Source organism: Elephantulus edwardii, unplaced genomic scaffold (genome assembly GCF_000299155.1).
Source record: "Elephantulus edwardii isolate Elephantulus edwardi_28Jun2011 unplaced genomic scaffold, EleEdw1.0 scaffold00004, whole genome shotgun sequence".
In the NCBI taxonomy this organism is placed as follows: domain Eukaryota; kingdom Metazoa; phylum Chordata; class Mammalia; order Macroscelidea; family Macroscelididae; genus Elephantulus; species Elephantulus edwardii.
Genome location: NW_006399754.1, coordinates 6,127,315 through 6,138,009, shown reverse-complemented (window position 1 = coordinate 6,138,009; position 10,695 = coordinate 6,127,315).

The following is a 10,695-nucleotide window of genomic DNA, read 5'->3' as shown; positions in this document are numbered from 1 at the left end:
CTCTCTCTGCTCCTTCATGCTTTGTCTTTAACGTTCAGTTGGATTTGTCATCATGGAAACAATTTCCAAATCTCGATACAATGTTCAAGAAAAATGGAGCAGGTTAAAATCTCAAACTAGAACATTCCATGAATGTCATCCATCCAAGGCTGAGGATGACAAGATTTATGTGAGAAGAGAGGAAAAAAAGGACCCCTAGGAAAAAGCATCCAGAGATAATGCAAATGATGTGTGAGCTGAAACCCTGCATTACATGGAAGCAGCTAGAGGACATGATACTAAGCAGAATGACTCAGTCACAAAAGGACTGCTGTCGTATAAGACACTGTTACAAAAGCTGGGAAAGGCTTACACATAGGATTCATTACTGAGGATGCAAAGTGTGGGAGAAGGGAATAAAAAATTACAAATGGGTAAGTTGGGGAAGGGAAAGGCAATCTATGATATAATGATCAGACATTGTCATTAATTAATCCTATTAATCTATTGTGATTAACATAAAAATGCATATGATTGATGGCATGAAATCATAATTGCAACATGATAAAGCAATGTATATGAGTGAACAAATAAAGAAATCAATATGATTTGCAAACTTTTCCCTCAAATAAAAAAATAATCATTTTCTAAAGAATTCTGAAAAGTGGTGTATGAGCAATACCTCAAAATATGAACAGACAGATGGTGGAGGAAAAGTTTGTGGTAGGAAGTTCATGCAGCACATTACAAATTGGGGGTTCACGTGAAAGAGATTAACCTTTGGTATCAAGCTGATGGAAGTCTCAGATGGCACTGGCCTCCGGCCATTCATATCCTCAGTACTCAGAGAGTGCCAGCTCTCAGCCTGCAGAGGTCAGGCTGGGTCAGGACAGGGATGGACGCTGGCCAAGGCTTACTAAAGGTTGGCAGCAGCTCGAGTCAGGGATCCCGCTTCCCTTTTGAATTTCCTGAGCCTTCGGCCTACTAGATAAGTATCCTGTGTTAACAAAGGGTCCTAACCATTCCACATGTACCACCATGCTCTCTCCATTGTCGATAACACAATGTAACACAAACCGAGTCCTTTTTTAAAATCAACATGGCACTCTGACTTCTTTTCCTCATGAAGTAAACTTGTAAACTATGGTGTTTACAAGGTCTCTGGGTGGTGCCAGTAATTTGTACTTGGCTACTTACTGAGACTGACTCTATGCAGATGACACAAACTTGCTTCGAGAAAGCAAAGACAACTTGAAGCACTAACAGAAGAAGATCACAGACTTCATACAGTCTTCAGTACGGATTAAGTAAACAAAAGTCCTCACTACCGGACCAACAGGCAATATCATGATGGATGGAGAAAAGACTGAAGTTACCAATTAACTTCATTTTACATGGATCCCTAACCAATACCCATGATTGTAACAGTCAAGAAATCAAAAGACGTGTCCCACTGGGAAAACCTGCTGTCAAGGACCTCTCCAAAGTTGTAAAGAAGAAGGATGTCAGTTTAAAGATTTCGGTGCTTGCTTCATATGAATCTGAAAGTTGGATCAGGAATAAGGAAAACTGAAGAATTATTGATACCTTTAAACTGTGGTGTTGGTGAGAAGTACTGAATATCCCATGGACTGCCAGAAAAGCAAACAAATTTACCTTAGAGGAAGTACAACCAGGGTGTTCCTTAGAGACAAAGAAGGTAAGAATTTGTGTTCCATACTTCGGGCTTGTTGTCAGGAGTTTCCAGTTCTTAGAAAGACATCATCCTTGGAAAAGTAGAGAGTCCATTAAAGAGAGGAAGACCCTCAACAATACAGATTGACACGGTGACTGCAACAGCGGTCTTGAGCATGGCAGAGAAGGTATAGGGTAGGGCAAGGTCCTAATCTGTTGTTCTTTAAGGGTCATTATGAATCATAGTTGACTCAATAGCACTTCACAACAACCAGCTAGAAGGTTGTCAGTTCAAACCTAGCCACTGGCCCCATGAAAGGAAATGCCTGGTGATCTTTCATAAAGACCACACTCAGGAAGACCCTAAGTTCCACACCATAGCAGACGAGGCCGTGGCGTCCAGGCCAACTCCATGGTCGCTAACAATGATGGCAAAGGAGCTCTGGGGGCTTGGCTGTCGGGAGGAAGCAGAACTGATTACCTAAAGGTAGCTGGTTCAAACCCAGCAGCAGCTCCACAGAGAAAGATGAGCAATCTCCTCCCATGTGATTTACAGCCTCCTAGGTCAACAGTGAGGCGGCTCTGATTAAACAGCAATGAGGATGAGAAAAATAACAACAAAGGGATTCCACCAAGAAGAGAGTCTGGTCATAGCTGTTCACTTACAGACGCTTTTTGAAACGACCGGCTACTCCAGTTTCTTAACACTGCAGAACGTTTTGAAGATTCATACTAATAAATGAAGCAGGTCAGCTTCACCTGTAAGACACTTTAGACCCTTTAACACATATGCGGACATGGACACAGATCTCCAGTTGATGTCGTTTTTTTAAATGAAAACAGTATCCAGTATAGCTAGCATTTGTTTGGACAACATAAATTTCCCATTGCTTTCACTAAGTAGACGGTCAAGCAAATCCACAAATAAATAGTAAGATTCTAGATCAACTTCACCACCCCCGACCTGTGAGTTTGTCACCCTGTAGTGCCTGATGTTTCGCTATATTGCTGGAAATGATGTGTTACAAACACCAAAGGGTCACCCATGGTGGACTAGGAAGGCCGGCCTGGCAGTTCGATTTCTGATTATCAAACAAAGACAATCCTATGGATCCCAACAGAAGAGCATGTGATGGGGTGCTGGCAGATGAGCCCTCTGGGGTTGGAGGGCCCTCAAAGCACACAGCAGCCACAACGATGGTGCCGAGCTAGCCAACGAGGGGTTCTTGTTGCCTTTTGTCCTGAGGTGCGTGGGGTCGTCATGAGTCACAGCTGATTCAGCAACAACAAGGACGCATCAGTCTCGAAGAAGACTGTGTAAGGGCTGCATCTCAAGCACGTCTGACTGTGGATGCCCCGCCGTCTCCGATCTGACGAGGTGCTTCCTCCAGCACTGCAGTTGCCACCACTCTGCCCTCTCTAAAACACTCTCCCTCCTGGCAGGAAGGAAGACGGGAAGGTACTTGAGTCAGTATAAAGAACCTGTGGGCTAGAATTTTATCTTTGTCATCACCCTGTGGCAGCTGGCCTTGCTTAAAAGGTGTCCAGAGCCGAATGGCTGAGCGAGATGGGTGAGTGAGACCTGCCAGGTGCCTGATCACTCAGAGGGCCTCTCTGTATGACAGTCACCGGATCCGCCCTGGGGACTTGCTAATGGCCAGCACCACAGGGGACTTGCTAATGGACTCTTCCCTGACGTGTCTACACAGCCTCTGATAAGGACCGGCCAGGTAAACAAGGGTGTTTGCTGGGTGCTGCACGCACCATCTGCTCCTCCACTTGGCTCCATCTCACCCTGGGATTTAAAGCTTGCTGGTAAAATAGAGAAATATTCAAATCGTGAAGCCCTGCTTGAGAGGCATTTAGTTGCAAAAGAGGCAGTAAGTAACCTCGGCCTTTGCAGGCAAAGGGCCATTAACAGTGGGAAAGAGAAAGACCGTTAGGGCAGAGAGGGTGAGAAAGAGGCCGTACAGGGCATCAACAGAGAGGAAAGAGTTTGACAATAACGTGAGACACCTTCCAGTCACCTCAATTGAAGTATTTCATGAAATCAAGCGGGCAACAAAGGCCCTCTCCTCACAGCTACAAGAGCATTCACTCACGTCCACCGGTTACAGACAGCAGGTATGGCCTGCTGAATTGGATCTTAGAACTTTCTGGGTTTGCACCAACTGGTGCAGTAGCAAATGAAAACTGAAATCGCCAGTGTTGCTGTTGCTGCTGCAGCTTCCACTGCCAGGTGCCATAAAAGCAATTCTGAAAGGGAGCTCTGGCGGCCTACTGGCAAGAAGTTGCACTGCAATCCTAGAGGTATGCAGTTCAAATCCACCAGATGCTCTGCTGGAGAAGGAGGGGCAATCTCCTCCTGTACCAGTCAGATCCAATTCGACGGTACACACATACACAAATAATAATAGAATTTTTAAAAAATCAACTCCAATTCTGACACATGATCCCGTGTGTGCAGAGAAAAATGTGCTCTGTCAAACTGCCATGCTGCAGGCTAGTGGTCAAGCGTTTATCCATTTGTCCTATGCACACATTGTACCTAGAAATGGCTGTTGTTGTTATGTGTCCTCAAGTTGGGACTCAATCACAGCTGCCGCTCCAGGTTGTCAGAGGTTATAAAGTGCAGGGGAGGAGACTGTCCATGTTTCTTCTGTGGAGCAGGTGGATTCAACAATCTAGAGTGTAGTCTGGTGCCAATGCACCAATCATGCACCTTCAGGTGGGCCAGTCCTCATCACCAGATCATCAAAGCTCCCTTTTAGAAATGGCAGTTGGTATAGCTGTGGAGTAGTCAGGTGCCCTGTGAATGACAGGTCTGAGCCCTGCCCGGTGCACTGCTCATCACCTCTGACATAACTGAGCTCACTACTTGCAGTCACTGAGTCAATTTATTTCATTGAGGGGCTCCATCTCTTTCTTTGACCCTCCACTTTTTTCAAGCATGGCATCTACTTCCAATTAATAGCCTCTCTTAGTAATAGGCTTAAAATATGTGAGACGAAGCTTCATCGTCTTTACCTCTAAGGAACACTGTGGCTGAACTTTCCACAAGGCATGTTCTTTTGTTCTTTTGGAAGTCCACAGGATATTCAGTTTTTTCTCCAACACTACAACTTGATGTTGTTGTTGTTGTTGGGTGCTGTTGAGACAAGTACAGCTCAGAGCAGCCCTATGAATAAAAGATCTGAATCCTGTTCTATCCTGTGCCATCCTCACGCTTCCTGACACACAAGAGCCCATGGCAGCAGTCACTGTGTCAATCCACCTTAGTCAAGGGTCTTCCTCTCCTTCGCCAACCCTCCACCCTTCCCAACATCATGTCCCTCTCCAAGGAATAGCCCCGCCTAGCGACATGTCCAATATATGGAGCTGTATAAATACTATGAAGATTATCATCACGGATCTCAACTCTGTTCTCTAAAGACTAAGTTCTGAATAATCACGAGCAGACCTCAGGATAGAGTCAAACATCCCACTTACGTTGAGAAGTGACTGTGCTGAGGTACAGCTGACCATGTCAGTAGGGACAGGTAGGAATAAAGAAAGGTACATCGAATACTCTGAAAAAGGGGACATCCTATTCTACTACCCTCAGCTAACTGCTATCTCTGTGCGTACACACTCAGAAAAGGAAGGGGTGTTGCGTATGTGTGAGTCCACACTCATGCTCACTCACAAACATTTCAGTGATTCCCAATACCCTGAGGAAGACCCTGGGCATTGGCACAAGACTACACTCTAGATTGTTGTTTGTTGTTGTTGTTATGTGCTGCCAAGTTGCCTGTAACTCCAAACAACCCTATACACAATAACCCTGAACCTTGTCCTGTTCTGAGCCATTCTCACTGTCCCCAAGACACCAACCCCCATTGCCCCAGTTACTGAGACAATCTACCTCATCCAAGGTCTTCCTCTCTTGCACTGTCCCTCTACCCTTACAGGTATAATGTCCTTCTCCAAGAAATGGTCCCTCCTGGCTACAAGCCCTGGTTACCTGTGAGACAGAGCGTCAAAACCCTTGCCTCCAAGGAGTATCTTGGTTTCACCCTCTCCAATACAGACTTGCTTGTTCTCTCGACAGTCCGTGGTATGTTTAATACTTTTCTCCAGCACCATAACTCAAAGACATTGATTCTTCTGTCATCCTCTAGATAGACCAGTGTCTATCATAGGTTTTCGTCTGGTGTACACACACTTACTTTAGTAAATTCTTTTTAAAAAGCATTCCATGGTGTATATTTAGGTTTTCTCCTCCAATTCCTTCGTTGTGCTCCTTTATTTCCGTATTTTAACAACTTCCTGGAGGTCTGAGAGAACAGGTAGATTTTATTCTTAAGAGATACCTGAAGTGAGTCACCTGATTTACTGAGGAGATGCCTTGAGTCCACAGCACAATATCTGATTGGTGGGCAGGAACAGCCTGCTGTGTTTGGCTCATCTGCTGAGAACAGTGGAATCTGGCCAGACAGGGTTCACAGTTGGACATTCAGGACTAGCTTTGTAGAAAAGAAAAGCATACCACAAAATAGAAAGGCTATCCCCTTCCTGGCTGAAAGATGGGGCAAGTCAGAGGGACTGTGGCTGAAGGGAATATTTTGTGTTTGTGACCCTCTAGTAGCTGACGACTGACCAGCAGTCAGGAGATCAGGAGACATATTGCACTGGGAAAGTCTGTTGTCAAGGAGCTCTCCAAATTATTAAGTATCAAGTACTGACATCAGTTTGAGATGTGCCTCATTCAGACCATGATTTTTCAGTCAGTTGCTTTGCATCTGAGAGCTGAACAATGACTAAGGATGAGAGAAGAATCGATGCTTTTGAGTTGTGGTGTTGGAGATGGGTGACTATCTCATGAATTGCCAAAAGGACAGTCTTGGAGAAGGTGCAGCCAGAGTGCTCCTTGAAGTTAAAGATGATGAATTTGCATTTCACATACTTTGGACAGGTTGTTAGAAGAGGCTACTCCTTAGAGAGGGACATGATGCTTGGAAAGGTGGAAGGGCAGTGAAAGGGAGGAAGACCCTCAACCAGGTGGGTTGAAACAGCGACTTGGCAATGAACTTGAGCACATCAGAGATTGTGAGAATGGCACAGGGTAGGACAAGGCTCAAATCTGTCATTGTTCTTAGGGTCACTACGAGTCATACTCGATTCAGCATTGCCTAACAATAACAACAACAACAGTATCTGGTGTGCTCCTTAGAGTCAAGGATGATACAACTTCATCTCACATACTTTAAGCATGTGTTAGGAAGGGTTATTCTTTGGAAAAGGACATCATGTTTGGAAAGGTGGAGGGACAGTGAAAGAGAGAAAAACCCTCAACAAGTGGGACCAACACAGTGACTACAGCAATTGACTCAAATATGTCAAAGAGGATGAGGATGGTGCAGGCCAGGGATCAGGTCTGTTGTTCACAGGGTCACTATGAATGGTCCTCAACTTGATAGCACCTAACAACAACAGCAATACCCGGTGAAGATGTGGGCTTGTGGTGAGATCACTGGTGAGGAAGGGTGAGAAAGAAGGTCCTGTGACCCCCGGACTGGTTATGACCATGTGGTTCAGGGAACCAGCGACAGTGATTCTCAGGTAAAGAAAAAGGAAAAGAAAGCCAGCAGCCACAGTGAGAATGGCTTTAATGACGTCGTGTGGGGAGGTACAGACAAGCCTTAAACTCTGGGATCATTTCAGAACTACCAAAAGGTCTCTTTTCCACGTCTTCAAAGAGAGCACTTTTAAAACAATCCCTTGCTAGTTAAGGGCTGAAACCATAGTGAGAAAAACCCACTAATGAAATACATAGATGGCACGAATAGTTTGTGCTCTGATTGCTGACAGACAAGTTGGTGGTTCAAACCCACCCAGGGGCAGACACTATGGCTGGAAGGCCTGGAATCTGCTTCTGTAAAGAGTGAAGCCAAGAAAGCCTGAGGGAACAGTTATATTCTGTCACGTAGGAAGGTGTAATGTCAGAAGCCATTTGAAAGAAGTGGATAACCCTCTTTCCACAAGTGCTTTGAAAAAAATCCACATTGCCCTGGATAAATGGCTTACAACATCCTCCCAAGCTATAAAGACAGTATTAGGGGGAAACAAACAAACAAACAAAAAAACCCAACAACAAAACAAAACACACCTTCTGCTGGTAAATGCTAACTTTTTAGCTAACAATATATTACCAATTCTGAAAGCACAGCGATAGCAATTCTCTTAAAGATTGTCTCCCACAGCAAAAAGAACTTCTCTTTCTTTCCTTCCATGATTGGCTGCTTCCACGTGAGCACCATTTTTACCGGGAATGAGCACAGTCACTTCCAAGAAGTCCCCACATTTCGCTCACATTCCTCCAGAAGCCACGAGGGAAGGTCCTGCTGCCCACCCACCCACCCGCCCTATAAATCGGTTTCTCCTTTTGTTCATGTGAAAAGAAAACTCTCTCCTAGAATCGTTCCACCTTCAGACCAGAAAAGAAAATGAGGCACATGTCCCAAAATTTGGCTGTAAATTTAATAGCACGTACGCTGTTTTTATTTCGAAGGCTCATCCTCATTTGGGTCTAAATGCTAGATAGTTTGGTATTCCAACATCCCTCCATTTCTAAGGTCTCTAGTGCCTTATTCCAAATCAAGTATTCTAGTTAATGATGTCCCCCAGCTCCGCTTGAACAGAGAAGTTCTTCAGAGAGAGTGCTGTGGAGGAACTGTCTGGGAACAGTTTTACTGGAAGCATTATCCTGGGCCCCAGGAGAAGAGGCACACATGTCAAGAACCGTGACTGTCCAGGGTTTATGTAATTATTCAGCAATTTGCATGTTGCCTTCTCAAAATGGCACATCAGCCTCAAAGGCCAACACACAAAAGCTTAATCAGCATGGACAATCTCAACAAAGATTCTGAGCAAAGGAAAGGGACCTGCTAAAATAGTGAGGTTTAGATTACTTTAATCCCATCGTATCAGAATTAGAGTGAGGAAAAGGCCCTATTTCAAAAAGAGCCTCCTGTATTATCACTTGGGGAGTTCTGGTGGCATACTGGGTAGGAGTGGTTCTGTCAACCCAAGGGTCTGAATCTACCAGCTGCTTCAAAGGAGAAAGACGGGCAATTTCCAACTATGTGACTTATGGCCTTGGAAAACCTGCTGGAGGGTCAGCTATGAGTCTATTCCAACATGAAGACAATGAAGACATTTTCCCCTCTAGTATTAATACTTGCTATTTCAAAATCACAGTAGTCCATCCCATTCAGACCAAGTAGGATGTTAAACTCAGCAGGGTGTAAGTGTCTCTTGGTTTTAGTTGAAGCAGTATCTTAGAGACATAAAACTGTGGAAGTGCAGGATCGCAGAGGCCTTGGGATATCCAGGCCAGAAGTTACCTCAGCATGATGTTTTCCCCCAGGGAAGATGATTCCCACTTCTACTCAGCTCAGCCTGGAAAATAGCTGTGGTTGTGGGGAGGGTGTCACAAACAATACAAACAGAGCTGAGGGGCTCATCCTAGGCAATTACGAGTGTCACTGTGAGCCAAACAAGTACTGAAAAATATACATGTCACAGTCATCAGTTTGAGTGAATGCTGGCTCAGGATATGGGAGACCAGGGCCTAGAGCTAGTTGTTTCTTAACTTAAAGAAGCCATTAACCTGCCCAGTACTCAGTCTTCTCATCTGTAAAATTGGGCATGTTGGCGATATCTGAGTTTCTTATTCTAACATTCTAGGACCAGCTATTTAAGTTGTGAAAATACAGTGCAAAAATTAATAAAAACGTCAAGATAATGGCCCACCCGCTGCCACTGACTCGGTTCAGACTCACAGCAAATCTGCAGGACAGAGTAGACTTGCCCGTGAGCCTTCCACGGCTACAGCCTTCTTCACAGAAGACGACGGCCTTATCTTTCAAACTACCTACCTTTGGATTAGCAGTGGTGTCTAAATGGGAAAGGAAGATGTAAAACTATATTTACTGATAGCATAATCTTATGTATAGAAAGTCTTATGGAAACTACTTTTTTTAAAAACCACTAATATAACTAATTAACAAGTTCACTAAAGTTATACCCTTTAAGGTTAATATACAATCAACAATCTAAAAATAAAACTAAAAAGGCAATTCCATTTATAACATAATCAAAAGAAAACATTTAGGAAAAAATTAGCCAAAGTGCAGAAACTTACACCGTGATACTACAAAGCATTATTTGAAAGAAAGACATCTAAGTAAATGGACAGACATCCCATGTTCAGGTATCAGAAGACTTTACAGTGTTAAGGTGGCAATACTTCTCAGATTTTGTGAGCATCTCAGCTGGCTTCTGATAGAAACTGATTAATTGGTTTTAATATTCATATGGAAACCCAAAACACATGTACATGGGTGTGTTCACACACAGCCCCCCCCTTATATTGAAAGGCTCATATTCTTGATTTCAAAACTTACTGTAAAACTATATATCAATTAACACACTGTGGTGTTCACATACGATCAAATGTATAGATCAACACAGTAGAATTAAGGTTCCAGGAATAAACCCAAACATCTTAGGTCAATTGGTAGGTTCAAATCATCCACCATTGAGACAGTAACTCAGGGCTTAACCATTGTACCACCAGGGCCCCTGAATGAAGACACGCAAATGGCCAGTGAGCACAGGAAAAGTCATCAAGGATAGGCACCTCGAAACCACAATGAGATGTTACTTCATATTCACCAGGATGGCAGAATCAAAATCATGAAACCAAGTGGTAGCCAGGATGTGAAGAGACTGGAACCTTCACACACCGCTGGTGTGAATGTAAAATGGAACAATTACCTTTGAAAGGCTGAACAAGGTGTGGTGTACCCACACGATGGCACATTACCTGGCAGCAAGCATCACAGTAAGTGAAAGAAGTCAGTCACTAAAGACCACATTCTACCAGAAGTGCTCAGAATGTTATTGTTGTTGTTATTATTATGTACCATGGAATCACCTGCAACTCAGAGCGATCCTATGGACAACAGCTCTGAGCCCTGTTCTATCCTGGGCCAACCT